Source organism: Melitaea cinxia, chromosome 5, assembly GCF_905220565.1.
Source record: "Melitaea cinxia chromosome 5, ilMelCinx1.1, whole genome shotgun sequence".
Lineage (NCBI taxonomy): Eukaryota > Metazoa > Arthropoda > Insecta > Lepidoptera > Nymphalidae > Melitaea > Melitaea cinxia.
Window position 1 is genome coordinate 977,172 of NC_059398.1, and position 6,000 is coordinate 983,171.

The window sequence follows — 6,000 nt, forward strand, 5'->3', positions numbered from 1 at the left end:
GTTTTAATGAATTGCTTACAATTTTGTTTCATTTCGGCTGAGCTGCATCCATGATAAGAATTGTAAAAAAAATAGTAGATCACAAAATTTTGTCGATTTTTTCGAAATAAATAATTTTAAGTTTTAGTATCGATGTATTTCATGCAATAAATTACGAGTAGCATTTTTTTTTAATAGTGACTACGGAGTTTTTTTTTTTTGCAGAATCTGAATTCCAAGCCAGCGGTAGGTAGGTACTTCAAATTATTTATGGAAAAAAAATTGTTTTTTTTTTAATTTTCTGAATAAAAATGAAAAGAAATATCTTTCGAACATTGTGATAATCATAGAAGTATTCTAAACGTTGATATGGCGTAATTGTTTTAAAATTTACCCTCAATAGGGAAAGCCAAAGGACTATAATCCATACAGCCTAGTTTGAACTTGTTGATATAACATAAACATGCGTCGAGTCGTGGTAATGTCAAATCCTGACACAAATGTTTCTTACGTAATTATTGCATGTAGTTTTGATCTATACAACAGTTATAGTCAACGCATATAAAACATTTTTGAAACGAAGTAATAGGCATAAAGATATTTTTTCGAACAATGCTAGACGATATACATAGACTTACGAATATTTAACAAGTCAATGTAGCAGTTGTGTCTGTCGATTGTCACAATGATAAACGATCGCATCAATGTTTCTTTTTGGCATGTTTATAGTTACTACCATCATGTTGTCTCTTATCACAGATCGACCGTTTAAAGATTAGATTGGTGATCTGTGTGTAGATTTTTGAGACATTGAGGATCTCTTGTAAGTTACAATTATAAATAGGATAGAATAACTTTTTAAGCGACTTAAAAAAAAGAAAGAGGTTACTCAATTCGATATCGTATATATATTATTTGATATTTTTTTTTTTTGTTGGAAAGGAGATATCACTGGTGTGGTAACATGATAAGGAAACCAGGATCTGATGATGGTATCCCAGAGAAATCGAGGCAAACTCTCGGATATCAATCCGCATAGCATTTTACTGGGTGTACCGATTTTGATGATTTTTAACTTAATCGAAAGCCGATGTTTATCATGTGGTCACGAGATCTGATTACAACTTTTGGAGTAATCTTTGATAATGCGTATTTACTTGACTATTTTTTTCGTCTACCTACGTTGTATTACTTGTCGAAATAATTGAAGTCGGGTTTTTTTCGTTTGCATGCAAACACAATTTTTATCAGTTACATATTCAAATTTGCACCTTTTAAATTATAAGAAGGGTATTAATATATTATCATCATCATCATTACAGCCTATACAGTCCACTGCTGGACATAGGCCTCCACAAGTTTACGCCAAAAATAACGTGAACTCATGTGTTTTGCCCATAGTCACCACGCTGGGCAGGCGGATTGGTGACCGCAGTACTGGCTTTGTCGCACCGAAGACGCTGCTGCCCGTTTTCGGCCTGTGTATTTCAAAGCCAGCAGTTGGATGGTTATCCCGCCATCGGTCGGCTTCTTAAGTTCCAAGGTGGTTGTGGAACCTTGTTATCCCTTAGTCGCCTCTTACGACACCCACGGGAAGAGAGGGGGTGGCTAAATTCTTTAGTGCCGTAGCCACACAGCAATATATTATACGTGTGAACAAAAAAAAATGTAAATATACCCGATATCTGATACCTGTATACTACCTGACTCGCTAGGTATGAACTGGTCAACCCATTCTAGAGTTTCACGCTTAACAGAACATTTAAAAAATCATTTTTATTAATACAGATAAAGTAAAAACCTATTTATTTACAATTACGTAATTATAATAATTTTTTTCTAATAATTTATATCGAACCAAATAGGTTTTACTATATTTATAAATAAAATCGCATATTTCAGTTTTGTCATATAAACATGTAACAATTCGCTGCTAAGTGCGATACAGGAATCGGTATTGACAAGCGTATCTGTCAACGTCTGACAGACTGACAGTGTGACAGTCTGACGTTGAGTGAAGTCTGACACGATAAGCGAAGGACGCGTTATCTCGACAGATTATCAGCTGTTTGCGATGATAACACACGTTCTATTCATAGATTTTTTATTTTCATATACTCGTATTGTTAGAACTGTACAAAGAAAGAATGAAAAGAGTTACAATAATTGTGTTTGCAGGCAAACGAAGAAAAACCGACTACAATTATATCGACAAGTAATTAGATTATTTTTAGATCATTAGATCTCGATGAAATTTAAGTGTGGTCCACATAATAAACATCGGCTTTCGATTTAATTAAAAATCATCAAAATCGGTACACCCAGTAAAAAGTTATGCGGATTTTCGAGAGTTTCCCTCGATTTCTCTGGGACCTCATCATCAGATCCTGGTTTCCTTATCATGGTAACAAACTAGGGATATCTCCTTTCCAACAAAAAAAGAATTATCAAAATCGGTTCATAAACGACGGAGTTATCCCCGAACATACATTAAAAAAAAAACATATATACGGTCGAATTGAGTAACCTCCTCCTTTTTTTGAAGTCGGTTAAAAAACCGTTCAAAACTCTCTACACAAAATAGAAAAATATGATCTACTAGCTGACCTGGCGAACTTCGTATCACCTTATTTTTTTCTGAAATATAATAATAACATAATATATCAAAATAAAATATAGCCTATCTTTTAAGTTGGATCAAACTGCACACGGTGTGCAAATTTGACTAAAATCGGTTAAGTAGTTTAGGAGTCCATTGAGGACAAACATTGTGACACGAGATTTATATATATTAAGATGTACGTATGTGTGTATCATAGACGTACTATTTTGAAGTCAGATTAGCTATATATATTACACACGTTATACAAATTTTGGACTTTGTAGTTTTTTAAAGTTGGTTGTTTTGCAGATCTCCCTGGAATTCCTTGCTATTCTAGTATAAGATTCTGATTTATGGAGTATGGAAAAACAAGCTTAAGAAAATTGTGTCGTAGGACACCAGATAGGTACGAAGTTGCTTATTATAAAATATTAATTTCACATTCTATTCGAGGTGTAAAGAAAATAATAATTATTATTATATACATTTTCATTATGATATTTACTATCGATAAATTCAACTTCGTTCCAAAAATATTTGGTGAAAGTATTTTCCCGGTATCCCGACACAGGATTAACATTCTACTGGAGACGGTTGACAGTGAAGACTTTATGTAACTCAATTGCAATTTATAATGTATCAGCAATTAGTAAAAGACAATTAACAAATTAAAATAACATAGCTCCAGATGAATAATGAAGATAACGATCTAGTTATTCTTGTGGTGTAACTGAATTATGTTCCGGCTATTGTTTGTAACACATTCATAGCAATTCATTAACAATTAAATAACAAATAATTAGCGATTAATTCAATTTAACAATCGTAAGTGACAATATGTTTTGTAACGTGTTGAAATTACAGGTTTTTATAAGTGAGCTGTCAAATATAATGCTGGTGTGAAGTTTCTTCACAACTGTCATTTGAAATTAAGTGTACGTAATTACTAATTTAGTAATCGCTTGATTATCATTTATTATTTTTAGTTGAACAATAGCACACAATTACTATAGTTTTTTACCTACATTATAAAATGTATTATCCGTCAAGTTTACACTTAAAAGTCAGCTGTTCAAGTGTTGCCAATTCATTGCTAAGTTATGTTTATTGTATGTACTTGTATTAAAATGTATTTTAGTTCATTTTGTTTATTTGTTTTATTGACTTTGTTGTGTGTGAAAAGAGCACAGATACCGCAAATGTCATATAGGGACGAGAATATATGAAGAATATTGATAGTTATGGTCGAGATTACAAAGTCCATAAGATTTTAAAGACATAGGATATAATAGTCATTTTGTTAAAAATCTTCACCTACATCATGGAAGTTGAGAATATATATTGTATAACAACTTCTACTTAACTCTTTTTACTTATTGCGTCAGTTTAAAGTGGTCGATGGAAGGCCGTTTTCCTCTAAAGCCTTACTCATAGCGTTTATCCTTAACGTGACATCCTGTGCAATCTTAGAACTGGTTGCTTACTCATTGAATGAAAGTTACGATTATTCGCTTCAAGTTAAAATAATCAATTTATATTCGTATATTAAGAAGATATTTTATGACTACATTAACTTTAAAAAAAAGGTAGAAATATTTTTATGTCAAAAAAACTGATCTGGTTACTTTGTGAGTACTGTCATTTTGTCGTGAATATCACATCATCACCGTCATCATCGTCACTTCAGCCTATCGTAGCCAACTGCTGGACACACGCCTGCACAAGTTCGCGCCAAAAATGGCGTGAACTCATGTGTGTTACCCATAGTCACCACGCTGGGCGGGGCGGGTTGGTGATCCCAGGGCTGGCTTTGTCGCACTGAAGACGCTGCTGCCCTTCTTCGGCCTGTGTATTTCAAAGCCAGCAAGTCAAGTTCCAATGTGGTAGTGGAACTGTGTTATCTTTTAGTCGCCTCTTACGACACCCACGGGAAGAGAGGGAGTTGCTATAATCTAAAAATGACACAAAAAAAATGATTTTTGAATTTGGTGCAGACTTTGGAAATAATGCGTTCAGGCAATTCATTTCCGTTTAATATTTAAATTACTTTATGAGTGGAGAACGTTCACCAGATCAGCTAGTGTTCAATAAATATAACACAAAAAAAACAACTTAAGTTTATCACTTAATACTTTTATAGAAAAATGCAGACAGCAAATTATTTTATAAAGAACTTAATAACTAAGTATAATAAAAATAATTACAGTTATCAGTATCGACATTCAGCGTTTTATAAAAGCCATAAACATCGATGTCAATAAAAAAAAAATGAAAACAAAATTGTAATCTTTATGAAAGTTTAAGTGACACGCGTGCTATCATAAATAAAAGTTAAAAATGCGTATAACGAAGAACCCGGCGATCATTTAAAAAAACATTGCCGTACATTTGTATTTTCTAAAAAGTAAAAACGAAATTTTATCCACTATCAGAAGCTATTACGGGTCTCTTTATTATAATGACCACCGCGGCGAGATTTAATCGACCGCGGACACGTCCGCTCCCGATGACAGATAGCAACGAAATGCGTTTAAAATGTTTTAAGTTTTTAAGTCGGCCGAGGCGTGCGTGTGCGCATACGTACCATAATGAGCAGGTGACCACCGTATCGCGACGGGCGCGTCAACTTAGTGTCAGGTAATGTGAGGCGAAATAATTAGTTAACGTTTTGTTCCGCCTATGTTCGTTCGCTTACAGATATTTAAAATATATACAATTATACATATATTTAATATTTATAATATACATATACAAATATTAAAATAACAAAAGTCTCTGTATCTTGGTCATCTATACTAAATATTTTAACGTTGAATAGTTTGTATGTAAATAATAAGAATCTTAGGAATAACTGGTCCGAATTGTATTTTTTTTTTTTTTTGATAGTCTATTTTCCGAGGTAGGCTTATAGGGTATATAATATATTAGTGCGTTTTTTTCTTCAAATTAACGCGATTGGAACCGAGGGGCACAGCTAGTACTCAATATTTAAAATGAAAATTAGTTAATTTGTACGATTAACGTGTGATTAATATTAATGAATAGATATATCAACATTGGTCGGTTGCTAATAAGTCACCTGTTGGAAAGTGTGGGCGTTAGTTAAGTGAGACATAAGCAGTACTATCTAAACTATTATCAGCGATGTAGGATATGGATAATATTAGTCATAAAATCTAATATAAAAAGCGACAATTAAATTTAATTTAGTATATTTACTTACCTATATATACCCTCAATCAATCATTACAGCCTTTACAGTCCACTATTGGACATAGGCCTCCACAAGTTTACGCCAAAAATAGCGTGAACTCATGTGTTTTGCCCATAGTCACCACGCTGGGCAGGCGGGTTGGTGACCGCAGGGCTGGCTTTGTCGCACCGATGACGCTGCTGCCCGTCTTCGGCTTGTATATTTC